Source organism: Hyla sarda, unplaced genomic scaffold (assembly GCF_029499605.1).
Source record: "Hyla sarda isolate aHylSar1 unplaced genomic scaffold, aHylSar1.hap1 scaffold_69, whole genome shotgun sequence".
Classification (NCBI taxonomy): domain Eukaryota; kingdom Metazoa; phylum Chordata; class Amphibia; order Anura; family Hylidae; genus Hyla; species Hyla sarda.
This window is the reverse complement of record NW_026610707.1, coordinates 177,746-203,183: the sequence shown is the minus strand read 5'-3', so window position 1 is coordinate 203,183 and position 25,438 is coordinate 177,746. Positions and strand designations below refer to the sequence as shown.

General features: G+C 39.3%; 1 long non-coding RNA gene across 1 annotated transcript in view; it reads left to right on the top strand.

Annotated features, from left to right (window-relative positions):
- LOC130343835 (uncharacterized) overlaps nt 1-25,438 on the top strand; it is an 82,843-nt gene that overhangs the window by 36,771 nt on the left and 20,634 nt on the right. Inside the window, exon 2 of the long non-coding RNA XR_008882996.1 lies at nt 17,515-17,619. This is a non-coding gene — a long non-coding RNA (uncharacterized LOC130343835). The remainder of the gene's footprint in view (nt 1-17,514; nt 17,620-25,438) is intronic.

Sequence of the window (25,438 nt, the reverse complement as noted above, 5' to 3'; positions counted from 1 at the left end):
TCACCACGCACCCTGAAACCCCAGAAAAACATTGTTACTCCATCGTAAACATTCCATTTGGGGAGAGCAAGAACAAATCCATCACTGCACACTAAAGCCCTAAGAGATACACTGTAGCTCCATCATTTACGTCCCATCTGGGGAGGAATCCATCATTGATTACAGATCCATCATTGTGCACCCCAAAACCCCAAGAGATACACTGTAACTCCATCAAATACGTCCCATCTGGGGAGGAAGAGAACAGATCAGTCACCGCGCACCCCAAAACCCAAGAGATACACTGTAACTCCATCAAATACGTCCCATCTGGGGAGGAAGAGAACAGATCAGTCACCGCGCACCCCAAAACCCAAGAGATACACTGTAACTCCATCAAATACGTCCCATCTGGGGAGAAAGAGAACAGATCCGTCACCGCGCACCCCAAAACCCAAGAGATACATTGTAGCTCCGTTAAATACGTCCCATCTGGGGAGGAAGAGAACAGATCCGTCACTGCGCACCCCAAAACCCAAGAGACACTGTAACTCCATCAAATACGTCCCATCTGGGGAGAAAGAGAACAGATCCGTCACCGCGCACCCCAAAACCCAAGAGATACATTGTAGCTCCGTTAAATACGTCCCATCTGGGGAGGAAGAGAACAGATCCATCACCGCGCACCCCAAAACCCAAGAGATACACTGTAACTCCATCAAATACGTCCCATCTGGGGAGGAAGAGAACAGATCCGTCACTGCGCACCCCAAAACCCAAGAGATACAATGTAACTCCATCAAATACGTCCCATCTGGGGAGGAAGAGAACAGATCGGTCACTGCGCACCCCAAAACCCAAGAGATACAATGTAACTCCATCAAATACGTCCCATCTGGGGAGGAAGAGAACAGATCCGTCACTGCGCACCCCAAAACCCAAGAGATACATTGTAACTCCATCAAATACGTCCCATCTTGGGAGGAAGAGAACAGATCAGTCACCGCGCACCCCAAAACCCAAGAGATACTGTAACTCCATCAAATACGTCCCATCTGGGGAGGAAGAGAACAGATCGGTCACTGCGCACCCCAAAACCCAAGAGATACATTGTAGCTCCGTTAAATACGTCCCATCTGGGGAGGAAGAGAACAGATCCGTCACCGCGCACCCCAAAACCCAAGAGATACATTGTAGCTCCGTTAAATACGTCCCATCTGGGGAGGAAGAGAACAGATCCGTCACTGCGCACCCCAAAACCCAAGAGATACACTGTAACTCCATCAAATACATCCCATCTGGGGAGGAAGAGAACAGATCGGTCACCGCGCACCCCAAAACCCAAGAGATACTGTAACTCCATCAAATACGTCCCATCTGGGGAGGAAGAGAACAGATCCATCACCGCGCACCTCAAAACCCAAGAGATACATTGTAACTCCATCAAATACGTCCCATCTAGAGAGGGGGCGAGAACAGTTCAGTCACCCTGCCCCCAGAAACCCCAGCTTTCCCAGAACCAGATAGACCTGACCTTTCTATATCTAGAAATAGCATAACGTACGATTTGTAGATAGAGAAGATGTTCTGTAGATATGAGAAGACTGATGGCGTTTTTAGGGAGAAGTGGCCCCGGTCCCCAGGACGGTGTCAGAGGAGAAATATTTTGGCGCAGGCGGCTGTGTGCGCCTCACAGCTGGAGACCATTATCTGGCGATATTTATTCCTCTGACAGTTCTTGTAACTGATGACATCATACGTCAGATTTATATCCTTGTGCTGACCGCGGCGCATAATATGTGAGGGGACATATAGTATCACACATGAAAGGATTAGATACATATACAGAGGCTCTGCAGACTAATACACATGAGAGGATTGGATACATATACAGAGGCTCTGCAGACTAATACACATGAGAGGATTGGATACATATACAGAGGCTCTGCAGACTAATACACATGAGAGGATTGGATACATATACAGAGGCTCTGCAGACTAATACACAGGAGAGGATTGGATACATATACAGAGGCTCTGCAGACTAATACACAGGAGAGGATTGGATACATATACAGAGGCTCTGCAGACTAATACACATGAGAGGATTGGATACATATACAGTACAGAGGCTCTGCAGACTAATACACAGGAGAGGATTGGATACATATACAGAGGCTCTGCAGACTAATACACATTAGAGGATTGGATACATATACAGAGGCTCTGCAGACTAATACACAGGAGAGGATTGGATACATATACAGAGGCTCTGCAGACTAATACACAGGAGAGGATTGGATACATATACAGAGGCTCTGCAGACTAATACACATGAGAGGATTGGATACATATACAGAGGCTCTGCAGACTAATACACATGAGAGGATTGGATACATATACAGAGGCTCTGCAGACTAATACACATGAGAGGATTGGATACATATACAGTACAGAGGCTCTGCAGACTAATACACATGAGAGGATTGGATACATATACAGAGGCTCTGCAGACTAATACACATTAGAGGATTGGATACATATACAGAGGCTCTGCAGACTAATACACATTAGAGGATTGGATACATATACAGTACAGAGGCTCTGCAGACTAATACACATGAGAGGATTGGATACATATACAGAGGCTCTGCAGACTAATACACATGAGAGGATTGGATACGTATCCAGAGGCTCTGCAGACTAATACACATGAGAGGATTGGATACATATACAGAGGCTCTGCAGACTAATACACAGGAGATGATTGGATACATATACAGAGGCTCTGCAGACTAATACACAGGAGAGGATTGGATACATATACAGAGGCTCTGCAGACTAATACACAGGAGATGATTGGATACATATACAGTACAGAGGCTCTGCAGACTTTTACACATGAGAGGATTGGATACATATACAGAGGCTCTGCAGACTAATACACATGAGAGGATTGGATACATATACAGAGGCTCTGCAGACTAATACACATGAGAGGATTGGATACATATACAGAGGCTCTGCAGACTAATACACATGAGAGGATTGGATACATATACAGAGGCTCTGCAGACTAATACACATGAGAGGATTGGATACATATACAGAGGCTCTGCAGACTGATTGGATACAGATAGACTCTGCAGACTGTATAAACATTAGGATTGGATACAGAGGCTCTGCAGATTGTATCACACTGGAGATGATTAGATACAAAGCCTCTGCAGACTGTATTACAATTGAGAGGATTGGGTACAGAGGCTCTGCAAACTATCACAAATGAGTGGATGTGATACAGAGGATCTGCAAATTATATGAAATGAGGATTAGATACAGATGCTTTGCAGACTCTATCACACATAAAAGGATTATATACAGCAGCTTAGTAGACAGTATCTCTTATGATATGATTAGATAAAGAGGATCTGCAGGCTGTATCATTCATGAGAGGATTAGATACAGCGGCTCTTTAAACCACCACACATTATAGGCTTAGATACAGCGGCTCTACAGTCTGTATCACATTATAGGCTTAGATACATAGGCTCTGCAAACATCACACATGAGAGGATTAGACACAGGCACTGCAGTCTGTATCGCACTATATAGAGTTAGATACAAAGGCTCCGCACACTGTCACAAATCAGATGGTTAGATACAGAGGCTTTGCAGACTTTATCACACAGGGTAGACTTAGATACATCAGCATAACAGCACATGATCCCTGAATGTATGAGGCGCTCTGCAGCTCACATGATAGGATTAGATACATCATCTTAGCAGTGTCTCGGTATGTATGTGGTGTTCTGCAGCACAAGGTATCCCACATGATAGGCTTAGATACATTATTTTGGTAGCGTATGGTCTCAGTATATACGTGGTGTTCTGCAGCACAAGGTATCACACATGATAGGCTTAGATACATCATTTTAGCAGTGTATGTATGAGGCGCCTGCAGCTCTTTCCATCAGTCTCACAAGTAGAAAACAATTTATTGTGAATTCCTGGAAAAGGACTGAAAACTGCAGACAAGTGGTGTGTATCACTGTGTATCACGTATCTAATTAAAGACTCACGATCTGCGTCTCTGTGAGTCATGGCCAGAAGGCGTCCACGCTGATTCCAGTAATGTGCACAGCAGGGATGTCGTCACATTTGCATCAGAGAGCTGCATCTCCTGCCCAATGTGTATCTAAGCCTGTCATGTTATTCCAGAGAACAAAGCGATACATCCCCAGACCATTGTGTATCTAATCCTGTCATGTGTGATACTGTCCCAGAGAACCACACAGCACTACATCACTTGATCACTGTGTATCTAAGCCTGTCATGTGTGATACTCTCCCAGAGAACCACACAGCTCTACACCACTTGATCACTGTGTATCTAAGCCTGTCATGTGTGATACTCTCCCAGAGAACAGACCACTGTATCTGAACCTGTCATGTGTGATACTGTCCCAGAGAACAGCACAGCACTACGTCCCCAGACCATTTTGTATCTAAGCCTGTCATGTGTGATACTGTCTTAGAGAACCACACAGCACTACTTTCCCTGGCCTCTGTATCCTGTATCTAAGCCTGTCATGTGTGATACTGTCCCAGAGAACCACACAACACTACATCACTTGATCACTGTACTGTGTATCTAAGCCTGTCATGTGTGATACTGTCCTAGAGAACCACACAGCACTACATCACTTGATCACTGTGTATCTAAGCCTGTCATGTGTGATACTGTCCCAGAGAACCACACAGCACTACATCACTTGATCACTGTGTATCTAAGCCTGTCATGTGTGATACTGTCCTAGATCTAAGCCTGTCATGTGTGATACTGTCCTAGATCTAAGCCTGTCATGTGTGATACTGTCCCAGAGAACCACACAGCACTGCTTTACCTGGCCTCTGTGTATCTAAGCCTGTCGTGGGATACTGTCCCAGAAAACAAACTTGACCACTGTGTATCTAAACCTGTCATGTATCATACAGTCATCAACTAGGCACCCTAGTTGGGAAACAGTGATTCTGAGCCTGTTGTGTGATATGAAAACACACAGCACTATGTACAGCCTGTTTAGGCCTGTCCTGTGTGGAGCTGTATCTAAGTCAAGTATGTGCGATACTGACTTGTGAGCACTGTATCTAAACCTGTCGCGTGTGATACTGTCTGCTAAATTCAGTATCTAAGCCGGTCTTGATGTGTGATACTGTCTGTTTGTAATCCAATCTTGAATCTAGATATCTTCTAGACACTGTATCTAATCCAGTAACGTGTAATACTGTCCTTTGAAAGCTGTATCTAAGCTTTTTATGTGTGATACTGGCTTTTCTGTATATGACTTGATGTATTTGTCTGCTGAGCTGCCGTATCTAAACCTATCATTTGTGATACTGCCTGAGGAGCATCTGTATAATAAGCCAGTTATGTGTGATACTATCCTCTGGATGCTGTATCTAAGCCTTGGATGTGTGGTACATCCGCAGAAGTTGCACTGTATAACTCCCCTCTCACTTGCTGCAGAAACCTCCAATTCTCTATTGTGATTCAGGACAACAAAGAACATTCCCCACCAAATAGGGACATCTGGAGAGTCCGAATCTGGAAGAACACTGGGATTTTTTTCGCTGTCACAGATTCCTTTCCACTGCGATGTCTGCGCTCCGGAAAAAAAAATATTTTCTGGTTTGTTTAACTGATTAAAAGCAAATTTGGAAAAATTCAGTGTTTCCCTGTGAGCGCACGGACGCTTATACTGCTGACTCCGGCTAAACTGGGGAAGGGCTCTTAAAGGGACAGTCCACCTAATGCTTAGTCCCAGAGCACAGCCTTATCTAAGCCGTATATTACTTTTATATCAGTGATGTCATACAGGGGGCGGGGCTGTGATCACATGTCATTATATTACTATTATATTATATCAGTGATGTCATACAGGAGGTGGGGCTGTGATCACATGTCATTATATTACTATTATATTATATCAGTGATGTCATACAGGAGGCGGGGCGGGGCTGTGATCACATGTCATTATATTACTATTATATTATATTAGTGATGTCATACAGGAGGCGGGGCTGTGATCCCATGTCATTATATTACTATTATATTATATCAGTGATGTCATACAAGGGGCGGGGCTGTGATCACATGTCATTATATTACTATTATATTATATCAGTGATGTCATACAAGGGGCGTGGCTGTGATCACATGTCATTATATTACTATTATATTATATCAGTGATGTCATACAGGGGGCGAGGCTGTGATCACATGCCATTATATTACTATTATATTATATCAGTGATGTCATACAGGGGGCGGGGCGGGGCTGTGATCACATATTATTATATTACTATTATATCAGTGATTAGAGATGATCGAACTTACAGTAAATTCGATTCGTCACAAACTTCTCGGCTCGGCAGTTGATGACTTATCCTGCATAAATTAGTTCAGCTTTCAGGTGCTCCGGTGTCTGGAGACTCTTTCCTAGGACTGTATCCACCTTTTCCAGCCACCGGAGCACCTGAAGGCTGAACTAATTTATGCAGGATAAGTCATCAACTGCCGAGCCGAGAAGTTCGTGGGCTGGGGCTGTGATCACATGTCATTATATTACTATTATATCAGTGATGTTATCCAGGGGGCGGGGCTGTGATCACATGTCATTATATTACTATTATATCAGTGATGTCATACAGGGGGCGGGGCTGTGATCACATGTCATTATATTACTATTATATCAGTGATGTCATACAGGAGGCGGGGCTGTGATCACATGTCATTATATTACTATTATATTATATCAGTGATGTCATACAGGGGGCGGGGCTGTGAATCACATGTCATTATATTACTATTATATTATATCAGTGATGTCATACAGGGGGTGGGGCTGTGAATCACATGTCATTATATTACTATTATATTATATCAGTGATGTCATACAGGGGGTGGGGCTGTGATCACATGTCATTATATTACTATTATATCAGTGATGTCATACAGCGGGCGGGGCTGTGATCACATGTCATTATATTACTATTATATCAGTGATGTCATACAGGGGGCGGGGCTGTGATCACATGTCATTATATTACTATTATATCAGTGATGTCATACAGCGGGCGGGGCTGTGATCACATGTCATTATATTACTATTATATCAGTGATGTCATACAGGGGGTGGGGCTGTGATCACATGTCATTATATTACTATTATATCAGTGATGTCATACAGCGGGCGGGGCTGTGATCACATGTCATTATATTACTATTATATCAGTGATGTCATACAGGGGGTGGGGCTGTGATCACATGTCATTATATTACTATTATATCAGTGATGTCATACAGGGGGCGGGGCTGTGATCACATGTCATTATATTACTATTATATCAGTGATGTCATACAGGGGGCGTGGCTGTGATCACATGTCATTATATTACTAGATCAGTGATGTCATACAGGGGGCGGGGCTGTGACCACATGTCATTATATTACTATTATATTATATCAGTGATGTCATACAGGGGGCGGGGTTGTGATCACATGTCATTATATTACTATTATGTTATATCAGTGATGTCATACAGGGGGCGGGGCTGTGACCACTTTGCTATAGTGTCTATGATACGGGTGCGGTATGTACAGTGAGATGCAGCAGAGCTGGAGCTGCGTTGCTTTGTCTTCCGGCTCCCATCCAGCTGGTAACATTTATAGTATTATACAGGAATATAACATTTCTATTTATGGGAGTCGTAAATGTAGCATCTCTGGGATCCGGGCCCCCTCCCCACTCGCTCCCTCTGTATTCATAGAAACTTAGGACATGAAAAATGTAGAAAAAGAAAAAGTCGTATAATCACGGGGAGGTCACATGACGTATCGCTGCGGTCTGGAGCGGAGACGGATTTATTTATAAACTTGTCATGAAACAATGAAATTATAATAATGCCATAAACTGGGTGTAAATAAATAAATGTGCGCTATTTATACCCTGCGGCGATCAACACCCCAAACCGCCCCCGTACCCCTCCCCCCAGCCAGACCAGCACTTGGCTGAAGCGCAGACACCTGTTATAGAATTTACGTCTTCATAGAAGGTGATGAGATTCTCCATATAAATCCTGAACATCTGGGACCTCATCCAATATTAGAGGAAATCGTTGTCTGCAGGACGTAATCCGCCATCATGAACCCATCTGGGCCACAACCATTCAGTGTCTCCCACCCCATGGGGCGTCATCTGAACTCGTTTTATAGTGGCCGAGGGATTCATTAACATTTGCACTTTGGGGGGTAGATTGAGTTTGTAGCTCCAGTGCAGCTAAATTTAAAGACTCACATTAGGAAACATGCGGACCAGACCCTCAATACACATATGGAGTACTGAGACCCCCATCATCACCACATGTGTGTACCGGACCCTCAATACACATATATGGAGTACTGAGACCCCCATCATCACCACATGTGTGTACCGGACCCTCAATACACATATATGGAGTACTGAGACCCCCATCATCACATGTGCGGAGCGGACCCTCAATACACATATATGGAGTACTGAGACCCCCATCATCACCACATGTGTGTACCGGACCCTCAATACACATATATGGAGTACTGAGACCCCCATCATCACATGTGCGGAGCGGACCCTTAATACACATATATGGAGTACTGAGACCCCCATCATCACATGTGCGGACCAGACCCTCAATACACATATGGAGTACTGAGACCCCCATCATCCCCACATGTGCGTACCGGACCCTCAATACACATATATGGAGTACTGAGACCCCCATCATCACCACATGTGCGGACCAGACCCTCAATACACATATATGGAGTACTGAGACCCCCATCATCTCATGTGCGGACCGGACCCTCAATACACATATATGGAGTACTGAGACCCCCATCATCACATGTGCGGACCGGACCCTCAATACACATATATGGAGTACTGAGACCCCCATCATCACATGTGCGGACCGGACCCTCAATACACATATATGGAGTACTGAGACCCCCATCATCCCCACATGTGTGGACCAGACCCTCAATACACATATATGGAGTACTGAGACCCCCATCATCACATGTGCGGACCGGACCCTCAATACACATATATGGAGTACTGAGACCCCCCATCATCACATGTGCGGACCGGACCCACAATACACATATGGAGTACTGAGACCCCCATCATCACATGTGCAGACCTGACCCTCAATACACATATATGGAGTACTGAGACCCCCATCATCACATGTGCAGACCGGACCCTCAATACACATATAGGGAGTACTGAGACCCCCATCATCACATGTGCGGACCGGACCCTCTATACATATATGGAATACTGAGACCCCCATCATCACCACATGTGCGGACCGGACCCTCAATACACATATATGGAATACTGAGACCCCCATCACCACATGTGCAGACCAGACCCTCTATACATATATGGAGTATGGAGACCCCCAACATCACATGTGCAGACCAGACCCTCTATACATATATGGAATACTGAGACCCCCATCATGACATCTTCTTGATAGATCTTTAAAGCAACCCGTGCATAGTTATTTTCTGATACAAAGCTCCAAATCCCCTGCAAAGATGCTTCATGATTATATTGTGTCTGTCTGCAGCCACCACTAGGGGGAGCTCCCTGCATACTGTTTTAGCATTGAAATCAATAATAAATTTGTATACCATAATCACTTAAAGGGGTACTCCGCTGAAAATTTTTTTTCTTTAAATCAACTGGTGCCAGAAAGTTATCCAGATATGTCAATTACTTCTATGTAACAAATCCATTATTTCCTTCCAGTACTCATCAGCTGCTGTATGATCTTTTCTTTTTTAATTTATTTTCTGTCTGACCACAATGCTCTCTGCTGACACCCCTGTCCGTGTCACGAACTGTCCAGATTAGAAGCAAATCCCCATAGCAAACCTCTCCTGCTCTGGACAGTTCCTGACATGAGGTGGCAGCAGAGAGCACCGTGGTCAGACTGAAGGCAAATTCAAAAAGAAAACAATTTCCTCTGTAGTATTCAGCTGTTTATAAGTACTGGAAGGATTAAGATTTTTTTATAGAAGTAATTTACAAATCTGTTTAATTTTCTGTCTCTAGTTGATTAAAAAAAAAAATAATAATAATATGTTTTCCAACGGAGGACCCCTTTAAGCTCCCTATGCAGTGCTGTGCAGAGGTTTTGGAGCTCTGTGTCAGCTCTGACCACTATAAAGATATGTACAGAATGCTGCATCTAAGGCTGTGTTAATACTGTAAAACAACCACAATGTGTGAACGCAGCCTTAAGGAGGTAGTGATAATAGATCACATACAGCTTCAATCTGCACTTACATTGTATTCACTTGGAGGGGCCCCAACTCCTGTGAATAAGGGGCCCCATCTCAGAGCTAATAGACCCCCACAGGAAGAGTGCACTACATGTACGTACATGGAACATCCTTTTGTGATGCAGATGTGAACAGAGCCTTAAAGGGGTATTTTTTTTATATATCAACTGGCTCCAGAAAGTTAAACAGATTTGTAAATTACTTCTATTAAAAAATCTTAATCCTTTCAATAATTATCAGCTGCTGAAGTTGAGTTGTTGTTTTGTGTCTGGCAACAGTGCTCTCTGCTGACATCTCTGCTTGTCTCGGGAACTGCACAGAGTAGAAGAGGTTTTCTATGGGGATTTGCTTCTAAACTGGGCGTTTCCCAAGACAGGTGTCATCAGAGAGCACTTAGACAGAAAAGAACAACTCAACTTCATCAGCTCATAAGTACTGAAAGGAATAAGATTTTTTTAATAGAATTAATTTACAAATCTGTTTTAAAGGGGTAGTCCAGTGGTGAAAAACGTATCCCCTATCTTAAGTATAGAGGATAAGTTTGAGATCGCGGGGGTCCGACCGCTGGGGCCCCCTGCGAACTCTCTGTGCGGGGGCCAGGCTCTCCGGCCAGATAGCGGGTGTCGACCATCGCACGAAGCGACGACCGACACGCCCCTTCAATACATCTCTATGGCAGAGCCGCAGATTACCGAAGGCAGCGCTCCTTCTCTGCCATAGAGTTGTATTGAGGGGGCGTGTCGGCCGCCGCTTCGTGCGGAGGTCGACACGCCCCCTTCCCGCGGGCTGTCGGGGCTCCGTACAGGAGATTGAGAAGGGCCCCAGCGGTCGGACCCCCAGCGATCTGCAACTTATCCCCTATCCTTAGGAGAGGGGATGAGTTGTTCACCTCTGGATATTATCACATCTGGATAATGATGTATCCGGTCATTGGGGTTGTTGTGCTCTTCTGGTTATAATCGATTGGGATCCAGTGGCGCAGCCGCTCCCTATAATCTCACTTTCCCTTATATCTGCGCTGGTTACCATCAAGAATTCTCCCTTCACTCACATATAATGGTGTTTTGACACTAAGGATCTGTGTGACTGTGGCCCCCGGGTCCCTCCCTCTATGACCTTCTCCAAATATCAAGATTTCTGCAGAAATTCTCTGCGCGGTGATTCAGAGCCCAGGACTTCACTATGGACTTAGAGCAGCGTTTCCCAACCAATGGGCCTCCAGCTGTTGCAAAACCACAACTCCCAGCATGCCTGGACAGCCGAAGGCTACAGCTGGCTTACAGGTTGGCAAAAACTGGTCTAGGCTTGTGCTCCCCATCCTGTAACTCTCCAGCTGTAGCCAATGGCTGTCCGGGCATGCTGGGAGTTGTAGTTATGCAACAGCCGAAGGCACCCTGGTTGGGAAACACAGGTCCACACTAGTGCTCCCCATCCTGTAGCTCTCCAGATGTTGTAAAACTACAACTCCCAGCATTCCTGGACAGCTGTTGGTTCATTGGTTAGGAAACACTGATTTAGAAGAAGGTGGTGATGTAAAAGCTGCATATTTCTGTCATCGGAGGGTCCGCCATCAACGCAACCTCGTGTCAGAGCGGAATTTCCACTGACCGAAAGTTCAGTCCTGATGATTCCGGGTTTATTAAAGAAAGATTCCATTCTCTGCCCCCAACGCTGCATTGTTACCAGTAATACAGAGGTTATTTTATATCTCAGGTGCTTTATTACATATCACGTCCTCCCAGAATCCCCTGTGCTGCACATATCACTTATAATGTATAATGTAATGTTATGTATAATGTAATGTAATCTATAATGTAATGTAATCTATAATATAATGTAATGTAATCTATAATGTAATGTTATGTTATGTATAATGTAATGTAATGTAATCTATAATGTAATGTAATCTAATCTATAATGTAATGTAATCTATAATGTAATGTTATCTATAATGTAATGTTATGTATAATGTAATGTAATCTATAATGTAATGTTATATATAATGTAATGTTATCTATAATGTAATGTTATGTATAATGTAATGTAATCTATAATGTAATGTTATGTATAATGTAATGTAATCTATAATGTAATGTTATGTATAATGTAATGTAATGTAATCTATAATGTAATGTAATCTATAATGTAATGTTATCTATAATGTAATGTAATCTATAATGTAATGTAATCTATAATGTAATGTTATATATAATGTAATGTTATCTATAATGTAATGTTATCTATAATGTAATGTTATGTATAATGTAATGTAATCTATAATGTAATGTTATGTATAATGTAATGTAGTCTATAATGTAATGTTATATATAATGTAATGTTATCTATAATGTAATGTAATCTATAATGTGTAATGTAATGTAATCTATAATGTAATGTTATATATAATGTAATGTTATGTAATGTAATGTAATCTATAATGTAATGTAATCTATAATGTGTAATGTAATGTAATCTATAATGTAATGTTATATATAATGTTATGTAATGTAATCTATAATGTAATGTAATCTATAATGTGTAATGTAATGTAATCTATAATGTAATGTTATATATAACGTAATGTTATCTATAATGTAATGTTATCTATAATGTAATGTTATATATAATGTAATGTAATCTATAATGTAATGTTATGTATAATGTAATGTAATCTATAATGTAATGTTATATATAATGTAATGTTATCTATAATGTAATGTTATCTATAATGTAATGTTATCTATAATGTAATGTTATGTAATGTAATGTAATGTAATCTATAATGTAATGTAATCTATAATGTAATGTTATCTATAATGTAATGTTATATATAATGTAATGTAATCTATAATGTAATGTTATATATAATGTAATGTTATCTATAATGTAATGTTATGTATAATGTAATGTAATCTATAATGTAATGTTATGTATAATGTAATGTAATCTATAATGTAATGTTATGTATAATGTAATGTTATCTATAATGTAATGTTATGTATAATATAATGTTATGTAATGTAATGTAATCTATAATGTAATGTTATGTATAATGTAATGTTATGTATAATGTAATGTTATGTATAATGTAATGTTATGTATAATGTGTAATGTAATCTATAATGTAATGTTATGTAATCTATAATGTAATTTTATTTATAATGTTATGTAATCTATAATGTAATGTTATGTATAATGTTATGTAATCTATAATGTAATGTTATGTATAATGTAATGTTATCTATAATGTAATGTTATGTATAATGTAATGTTATCTATAATGTAATGTTATGTATAATGTAATGTTATCTATAATGTAATGTTATGTATAATGTAATGTTATCTATAATGTAATGTTATGTATAATGTAATGTAATCTATAATATAATGTAATGTTATCTATAATGTAATGTTATGTAATCTATAATGTAATGTTATGTATAATGTAATGTTATCTATAATGTAATGTTATCTATAATGTAATGTTATGTTATGTAATGTAATGTAATCTATAATGTAATGTTATCTATAATGTAATGTTATCTATAATGTAATGTTATCTATAATGTGTAATGTAATGTAATCTATAATGTAATGTTATCTATAATGTGTAATGTTATGTAATCTATAATGTAATGTTATGTATAATGTAATGTTATCTATAATGTAATGTTATGTATAATGTAATGTTATCTATAATGTAATGTTATGTATAATGTTATGTAATCTATAATGTAATGTTATGTATAATGTAATGTTATCTATAATGTAATGTTATCTATAATGTGTAATGTTATGTAATCTATAATGTAATGTTGTTATCTATAATGTAATGTTATGTAATCTATAATGTAATTTTATTTATAATGTTATGTAATCTATAATGTAATGTTATGTATAATGTAATGTAATCTATAATGTAATGTTATGTATAATGTGTAATGTTATGTAATCTATAATGTAATGTAATCTATAATGTAATGTTATCTATAATGTAATGTAATGTATAATGTAATGTTATGTATAATGTAATGTTATCTATAATGTAATGTAATCTATAATGTAATGTTATGTATAATGTAATGTTATCTATAATGTAATGTAATCTATAATGTAATGTTATGTATAATGTGTAATGTTATGTAATCTATAATGTAATGTTATGTATAATGTAATGTAATCTATAATGTAATGTTATGTATAATGTGTAATGTTATGTAATCTATAATGTAATTGTAATCTATAATGTTATGTAATGTAATCTATAATATAATGTAATGTAATCTATAATGTAATGTTATGTTATGTATAATGTAATGTAATGTAATCTATAATGTAATGTAATCTATAATGTGTAATGTAATGTTATGTATAATGTAATGTAATCTATAATGTAATGTTATCTATAATGTAATGTTATGTATAATGTAATGTAATCTATAATGTAATGTTATATATAATGTAATATTATCTATAATGTAATGTTATCTATAATGTAATGTTATGTATAATGTAATGTAATCTATAATGTAATGTAATCTATAATATAATGTAATGTAATCTATAATATAATGTAATGTAATCTATAATGTAATGTTATGTTATGTATAATGTAATGTAATGTAATCTATAATGTAATGTAATCTATAATGTAATGTTATCTATAATGTAATGTTATCTATAATGTAATGTTATGTATAATGTAATGTAATCTATAATGTAATGTTATATATAATGTAATATTATCTATAATGTAATGTTATCTATAATGTAATGTTATGTATAATGTAATGTAATCTATAATGTAATGTTATGTATAATGTAATGTAATCTATAATGTAATGTTATATGTAATGTAATGTTATCTATAATGTAATGTTATCTATAATGTAATGTTATATATAATGTAATGTTATCTATAATGTAATGTTATATATAATGTAATGTTATCTATAATGTAATGTTATGTAATGTAATCTATAATGTAATGTTATGTATAATGTAATGTAATCTATAATGTAATGTTATATATAATGTAATGTTATCTATAATGTAATGTAATCTATAATGTGTAATGTAATGTAATCTATAATGTAATGTTATATATAATGTAATGTTATGTAATGTAATGTAATCTATAATGTAATGTAATCTATAATGTGTAATGTAATGTAATCTATAATGTAATGTTATATATAATGTAATGTTATGTAATGTAATGTAATCTATAATGTAATGTAATCTATAATGTGTAATGTAATGTAATCTATAATGTAATGTTATATATAACGTAATGTTATCTATAATGTAATGTTATCTATAATGTAATGTTATATATAATGTAATGTAATCTATAATGTAATGTTATGTATAATGTAATGTAATCTATAATGTAATGTTATATATAATGTAATGTTATCTATAATGTAATGTTATCTATAATGTAATGTTATGTAATGTAATGTAATCTATAATGTAATGTAATCTATAATGTAATGTTATGTATAATGTAATGTAATCTATAATGTAATGTTATATATAATGTAATGTTATCTATAATGTAATGTTATGTATAATGTAATGTAATCTATAATGTAATGTTATGTATAATGTAATGTAATCTATAATGTAATGTTATGTATAATGTAATGTTATCTATAATGTAATGTTATCTATAATGTAATGTTATCTATAATGTAATGTTATGTATAATATAATGTTATGTAATGTAATGTAATCTATAATGTAATGTTATGTATAATGTAATGTTATGTATAATGTAATGTTATGTATAATGTGTAATGTAATGTAATCTATAATGTAATGTTATGTAATCTATAATGTAATTTTATTTATAATGTTATGTAATCTATAATGTAATGTTATGTATAATGTTATGTAATCTATAATGTAATGTTATGTATAATGTAATGTTATCTATAATGTAATGTTATGTATAATGTAATGTTATCTATAATGTAATGTTATCTATAATGTAATGTTATCTATAATGTAATGTTATCTATAATGTAATGTTATGTATAATGTAATGTTATCTATAATGTAATGTTATGTATAATGTAATGTTATCTATAATGTAATGTTATGTATAATGTAATGTAATCTATAATATAATGTAATGTTATCTATAATGTAATGTTATGTAATCTATAATGTAATGTTATGTATAATGTAATGTTATCTATAATGTAATGTTATCTATAATGTAATGTTATGTTATGTAATGTAATGTAATCTATAATGTAATGTTATCTATAATGTAATGTTATCTATAATGTAATGTTATCTATAATGTAATGTTATGTATAATGTTATGTAATCTATAATGTAATGTTATCTATAATGTAATGTTATCTATAATGTAATGTTATCTATAATGTGTAATGTTATGTAATCTATAATGTAATGTTGTTATCTATAATGTAATTTTATTTATAATGTTATGTAATCTATAATGTAATGTTATGTATAATGTAATGTAATCTATAATGTAATGTTATGTATAATGTAATGTAATGTAATCTATAATGTAATGTAATCTATAATGTAATGTTATATATAATGTAATGTTATCTATAATGTAATGTTATGTATAATGTAATGTAATCTATAATGTAATGTTATGTATAATGTAATGTAATGTATAATGTAATGTTATGTATAATGTAATGTTATCTATAATGTAATGTAATCTATAATGTAATGTTATGTATAATGTGTAATGTTATGTAATCTATAATGTAATGTTATGTATAATGTAATGTAATCTATAATGTAATGTTATGTATAATGTGTAATGTTATGTAATCTATAATGTAATGTAATCTATAATGTAATGTTATCTATAATGTAATGTTATCTATAATGTAATGTAATGTATAATGTAATGTTATGTATAATGTAATGTTATCTATAATGTAATGTAATCTATAATGTAATGTTATGTATAATGTGTAATGTTATGTAATCTATAATGTAATGTTATGTATAATGTAATGTAATCTATAATGTAATGTTATGTATAATGTGTAATGTTATGTAATCTATAATATAATTGTAATCTATAATGTTATGTAATGTGAACAGCGTCTAATTCACTTGCTTTTGTTTTCATCGCAGGTACTTAGGTCCACAAAGGGCAGCGATGACCATGACCGCCAACAAAAACGCAGCCATCCCTCAAACTGCTGGCGGCTGTAGGATCCCGCGGGATACTCTGGAACGGTAAGGACAACATCTATTTAATGAAGAGGATGAGCTGGAGAAGATGCTAAATCTTTGGTGTACAGAACAACAACCCCATAGATCAGTGTTCTCCATACTGTGTTTCTCCATCTGTTGCAAAACTACAACTCCTGTTGTGCAGTGACCAATCTGTGACTCTATAGCTCAGTGGTCTCTAAAGTGTGGACCTCCCAGATGTTGCAGAACTGCAACTCCCAGCATGCATGCAAAGTCGGTAATTTTAGGCTCTAGCTGTTGCAATACTACAATTCCCATAATGCCCTGATCAACCTGTGATTCTCCAGCTGTTGCAAAACTACAACTCCCATAATGCCCTAACAAACTTTTGACTCCCTAGCTGTCGCAGAACTACAATTCCCATTATGCCCTGACTAGCTGTTGCAAAATTACATCTCCCATCATACACTAACCTAACCTGTGGCTCACTAGCTGTTGCAAACCTCCAACTCCCAACATGCCCATTCAGCTGTCAGTGCATGATGAGATTTGTAGTTTAGAAACAACTGGAGAGCCACAGGTTGGTGAACACTGCATTAGATATTTGGCCATGGACTGCGGTGGGTGGCCTTTGAGTCCCTGGGCTATAGAGCTTGCACTTTGTCTGGACCCTCCTCTTCCGTGTTCTGTAATTGGCCTCTTTTATACAACTATCCCCTGTATATCAGATGTCTCCTCTGCAGCATACTTTCCCTATGAAGAAATTTATGTTAAAAACATCTGATGACCTGGCGCCGGTCCAGGAAGCGTTCCACATGTCTCACTGCATTTTATACGGTAAATCAAGGCAGGGACAGCCATGTCTACTAAGCAGTACTGCCGGGCATGTCTGTTATAGCATTCCATGCTGTCTGCATTGTGTGAGTCAGAGGGATCTGTCATGTCTTTAGGCTGGAGGTGACACATGTCAGGACTGTGAGGAGGGAAACGGTATAGCCTGCTATAGAACCTTACCGTATTTCTATAGATCCTAAATATGGCACCATAGTTTGCTATAGAACCATACTGTATCCCCATTGATTCTAAATATGATCTATAGCCTTCTATAGGACCATACTGTATCTCCACAGATCCTGAATGACCCCATAGACTGCTATAGGACCATAATGTATCTCAACAGATCCTGAATGACCCCATAGACTGCTATAGGACCATAATGTATCTCCACAGATCCTGAATTACCCCATAACTTTCTATAGGACCATAATGTATCTCCACAGATCCTGAATGATCCCATAACTTTCTATAGGACCATAATGTATCTCCATTGATTCTAAATATGATCTATAGCCTTCTATAGGACCATAATGTATCACCACAGATCCTGAATGACTCCATAACCTTCTATAGGACCATAATGTATCTCCACAGATCCTGAATGACTCCATAACTTTCTATAGGACCATAATTTATCTCAACAAATCCTGAATGACTCCATTACCTTCTATAGGACCATAATGTATCTCCACAGATCCTGACTGACCCCATAGACTGCTATAGGACCGTACTGTATCTCCACAGATCCTGAATGACTCAATAACCTTCTATAGGATCATAATGTATCTCCACAGATCCTGAATGACTCCATAACATTCTATAGGACCATACTGTATTTCCACAGATCCTGAATGACTCCATTACCTTCTATAGGACCATAATGTATCTCCACAGATCCTGAATTACCCCATAACCTTCTATATGACCATAATGTATCTCCACAGATCCTGAATGACTCCATTACCTTCTATAGGACCATAATGTATCTCCACAGATCCTGAATGACCCCATAACCTTCTATAGGATCATAATGTATCTCCACAGATCCTGAATGACTCCATAACCTTCTATAGGATCATAATGTATCTCCACAGATCCTGAATGACTCCATTACCTTCTATAGAACCATACTGTATCTCCATTGATTCTAAATATGATCTATGGCCTTCTATAGGACCATAATGTATCTCCACAGATCCTGAATGACCCCATAACTTTCTATAGGACCATAATGTATCTCCACAGATCCTGAATGACCCCATAGACTGCTATAGGACCATAATGTATCTCCACAAATCCTGAATGACCCCATAGACTTCTATAGGACCATAATGTATCTCCACAGATCCTGAATGACCCCATAGACTTCTATAGGACCATAATGTATCTCCACAGATCCTGAATGACCCCATAGACTTCTATAGGACCATAATGTATCTCCACAGATCCTGAATGACTCCATAACTTTCTATAGGACCATAATGTATCTCCACTTATCCGGAATGACTCCATAGACTGGGGACCATACTGTATTTCCACATATAGGAATGGGTTGATAGTGAACATGGTGTCGCAGTATCACACATCACTGTCTTAGATACTTGGAGCCGCCTTTCCCCTGGCGATTATGACATTCTCTGACACATTGGGTTGAGTCACCTGTGGTCTCTCTGCTGTCAGCACTCTCTTCGTCCTGAATGACAGCTCTCGGAAGGCTGCGGCTCGTATCTGCTGAGCAGGAAGCCTTTGTAGACATAACTATAGGGCAGAACAATGGTGCACGCTGAGCTCAGTATCCAGGGAGCAGAGATACTGCCTGTAATACAGTGACCCTCATCCCTGCCCAGTGCCATGAAGTCTCTGTAGAGGAGTCAGTGTCACCCAGGCTGTGAAAGTCACAGAAAACTGACCATATATTCCTAAAACATTAGGCTACAAGGGCGATCCCAGCCAACAAAGCAAATCAGCGTCATCTCAATGAGCACAGGCCCGACCGCTATCCTGACCATGTCCGGGCATCTGCCCTTAAGGGGTACTCCAGAGATAAAATAAGATTTTCAAGTCAACTGGTGCCAGAAAATGTAATGGAGTTGTATGTTACTTCTAGTTAAAAACCTGAATCTTTCCAGTACTTATCAGCTGCTGTATGACCTGGAGAAAGGCATATAGTTTTCAAGTACTTTTCAGCTGCTGTATGCGCTGGAGGAAGTCATTTAGTATTTCCAGTACTTATCAGCTGCTGTATGTCCTGGAGGAGTCATGTAGTCTTTCCAGTACTTATCAGCTGCTGAATGTCCTGGAGGAGTCATGTAGTCTTTCCAGTACGTATCAGCTGCTGTATGTCCTGGAGGAGTCATGTAGTCTTTCCAGTACTGATCAGCTGCTGTATGTCCTGGAGGAGTCATGTAGTCTTTCCAGTACTTATCAGCTGCTGAATGTCCTGGAGGAGTCATGTAGTCTTTCCAGTACGTATCAGCTGCTGTATGTCCTGGAGGAGTCATGTAGTCTTTCCAGTACTGATCAGCTGCTGTATGTCCTGGAGGAGTCATGTAGTCTTTCCAGTACTTATCAGCTGCTGTATGCCCTGGAGGAGTCATGTAGTCTTTCCTGTACTTATCAGCTGCTGTATGTCCTGGAGGAGTCATGTAGTCTTTCCAGTACTTATCAGCTGCTGTATGTCCTGGAGGAGTCATGTAGTCTTTCCTGTACTGATCAGCTGCTGTATGTCCTGGAGGAGTCATGTAGTCTTGCCAGTACTTATCAGCTGCTCTATGTACTGGAGGAAGTCATTTAGTCTTTCCGGTCAGAGATGTTGCTCTCTGCTGTCACCTCTGTCCATTTCAGGAACTGTCCAGAGCAGGAAATATTTGTTATGGGTATTTGCTCCTGCTCTGAACAGTTCCAGACACCACAGGCAGAGATGGCAGCAGAGAGCACAGTGTCTGAATGAAAAGACTACTTGACTTCCTCCAGGACATACAGCAGCTGATCAGTACTGGAAAGACTACATGACTTCCTCCAGGACATACAGCAGCTGATCAGTACTGGAAAGACTACATGACTCCTCCAGGACATACAGCAGCTGATCAGTACTGGAAAGACTACATGACTTCCTCCAGGACATACAGCAGCTGATAAGTACTGGAAAGACTACATGATTCCTCCAGGACATACAGCAGCTGATCAGTACTGGAAAGACTAAATGACTCCTCCAGGACATACAGCAGCTGATCAGTACTGAAAAGACTACATGACTCCTCCAGGACATACAGCAGCTAATGAGTACTGGAAAGACTACATGATTCCTCCAGGATATACAGCAGCTGATAAGTACTGGAAAGACTACATGACTTCCTCCAGGACATACAGCAGCTGATCAGTACTGGAAAGACTACATGACTTCCTCCAGGACATACAGCAGCTGATAAATACTGGAAAGACTACATGACTCCTCCCGGACATACAGCAGCTGATCAGTACTGGAAAGACTACATGACTCCTCCAGGACATACAGCAGCTGATCAGTACTGGAAAGACTACATGACTTCCTCCAGGACATACAGCAGCTGATAAGTACTGGAAAGACTACATGATTCCTCCAGGATATACAGCAGCCGATAAGTACTGGAAAGACTACATGACTTCCTCCAGGACATACAGCAGCTGATAAGTACTGGAAAGACTACATGACTCCTCCAGGACATACAGCAGCTGATCAGTACAGGAAAGACTACATGACTTCCTCCAGGACATACAGCAGCTGATAAGTACTGGAAAGACTACATGACTCCTCCAGAACATACAGCAGCTGATCAGTACAGGAAAGACTACATGACTTCCTCCAGGACATACAGCAGCTGATAAGTACTGGAAAGACTACATGACTCCTCCAGAACATACAGCAGCTGATCAGTACAGGAAAGACTACATGACTTCCTCCAGGACATACAGCAGCTGATAAGTACTGGAAAGACTACATGACTCCTCCATGATATACAGCAGCTGATAAGTACTGGAAAGACTACATGACTCCTCCAGAACATACAGCAGCTGATAAGTACTGGAAAGACTACATGACTCCTCCAGGACATACAGCAGCTGATAAGTACTGGGAAGACTACATGACTCCTCCAGGACATACAGCAGCTGATAAGTACTGGAAAGACTACATGACTCCTCCAGAACATACAGCAGCTGATAAGTACTGGAAAGACTACATGACTCCTCCAGGACATACAGCAGCTGATCAGTACTGGAAAGACTACATGACTCCTCCAGGGTATACAGCAGCTGATCAGTACTGGAAAGACTACATGACTCCTCCAGGATATACAGCAGCTGATAAGTACTGGAAAGACTACATGATTCCTCCAGGACATACAGCAGCTGATCAGTACTGGAAAGACTACATGACTCCTCCAGGATATACAGCAGCTGATAAGTACTGGAAAGACTACATGACTCCTCCAGGATATACAGCAGCTGATAAGTACTGGAAAGACTACATGACTTCCTCCAGGATATACAGCAGCTGATCAGTACTGGAAAGACTACATGACTTCCTCCAGGACATACAGCAGCTGATCAGTACTGGAAAGACTACATGACTTCCTCCAGGACATACAGCAGCTGATAAATACTGGAAAGACTACATGACTCCTCCCGGACATACAGCAGCTGATCAGTACTGGAAAGACTACATGACTCCTCCAGGACATACAGCAGCTGATCAGTACTGGAAAGACTACATGACTTCCTCCAGGACATACAGCAGCTGATAAGTACTGGAAAGACTACATGATTCCTCCAGGATATACAGCAGCCGATAAGTACTGGAAAGACTACATGACTTCCTCCAGGACATACAGCAGCTGATAAGTACTGGAAAGACTACATGACTCCTCCATGATATACAGCAGCTGATAAGTACTGGAAAGACTACATGACTCCTCCAGAACATACAGCAGCTGATAAGTACTGGAAAGACTACATGACTCCTCCAGGACATACAGCAGCTGATAAGTACTGGGAAGACTACATGACTCCTCCAGGACATACAGCAGCTGATAAGTACTGGAAAGACTACATGACTCCTCCAGAACATACAGCAGCTGATAAGTACTGGAAAGACTACATGACTCCTCCAGGACATACAGCAGCTGATCAGTACTGGAAAGACTACATGACTCCTCCAGGGTATACAGCAGCTGATCAGTACTGGAAAGACTACATGACTCCTCCAGGATATACAGCAGCTGATAAGTACTGGAAAGACTACATGATTCCTCCAGGACATACAGCAGCTGATCAGTACTGGAAAGACTACATGACTCCTCCAGGATATACAGCAGCTGATAAGTACTGGAAAGACTACATGACTCCTCCAGGATATACAGCAGCTGATAAGTACTGGAAAGACTACATGACTTCCTCCAGGATATACAGCAGCTGATCAGTACTGGAAAGACTACATGACTTCCTCCAGGATATACAGCAGCTGATAAGTACTGGGAAGACTACATGACTCCTCCAGGACATACAGCAGCTGATCAGTACTGGAAAGACTACATGACTCCTCCAGGACATACAGCAGCTGATCAGTGCCGGGAATGCATCCTGTCTCTTGCATCTTATGGATGGTCGTCTGTACATTAGGGATTATCTAAGCATTGTGGCCAAATAAGTTAATTCCTCCATAGCACCATGGCAGTCAATAGGACAATGCACCATTCACTTGGGTCGGCTGTCTGGGCATGCTGGAAGTTGTAGTTTTGCAACATCTAGAGGGCCACAGTTTGGAGACCACTGATCTGCAGGAACAGGACTGTAAGTTCTTCGCAGTCCCCAGATCCTAATCCTATAGACATCTCCGGGGTGAGGCAGAACGGGGCTGTTCAGAGTCTCCATCTAATGTGCGCTGATCCTGTCCACATGGGCCTATATTCCTGCAGAACGATTGCACCTGGGTAGTCAGGACGAGGACCCCAAAGTGTCAGATTACAGGACTATAGAGATAGTGACAGACCGGTCAGCTCCTGTGTAGACGTTCATTCTACCTTTCCCCCGCTCCCGCCCCAGACTGTGGTAATCGGCGCCGTAACTTAAGCCGTCCTGTTTGATTCTCCTTTTAGAGAACCTGTGATTCTTCCGTGAACTCGCTGAATCACCTTATGTAAATGTGCGCGGCTCTCGTAGCCTCCGGGGACGTCAGGTTGTGAAACGCGTTAATCCCATTCATCATGTTTGTGGTGTTTCTTGCATTACATGAAGCCTTTTCTCAGCCTGACAAATTATCGTGTCATTAGGCCTCGCCACAATCGTCTGCTCGCCGCCATTCTGCTCCACAATTACTTTCCTCTCCTGTCCTGAGGCGAAATCATTTGGAACAGGAATTTGTATATGAAATGAATGGAGCGTTCTTAAAGGGCCCCGCCATAATACAGGGGTGCACCTGCAATACACAGCTGTTTATAAAATTGGGGGTATTTTACCTTCTTGGTTTGCCACCTATGTCAACTAATACACAAAAATGTCCGCTGCACATGTGTCCTAGAGTTATGACAGAATCCAAACAAATTCTGTAGAAGCTTCAAGCTATGTATCCTCACACTGACAACCCTAACCCTGACTCTGTGCTGCTGTGGACCCTGCTCCCTCCACCACATAACTAGGTTGCCTCAAGCTGTTGCAAAACTACAACTCCCAGCATGCCCGGACAGCCAATGGCTGTCCGGGCTTGCAGGGAGTTGTAGTTTTGCAACAGCTGGAGGCACCCTGGTTGGGCAACACTGTCTTAGATCATTGTCTCTCAACTTGTGGCTTTTTAGCTAGTGCAAAACCACAACTCGCAGCATGCCCCGACGGACTACACCTAGAGAGCACTGTCAGCTTTCAGACTACAACTCCCAGCATGCTCCAACAGCCTTCAGAACTGCAACACCTAGAGAGCACTGTCAGCCTGCCAAACTACAACTCCCAACATGCCCCGACAGCCTTCAGAATGCAACACCTAGAGGGCACTGTC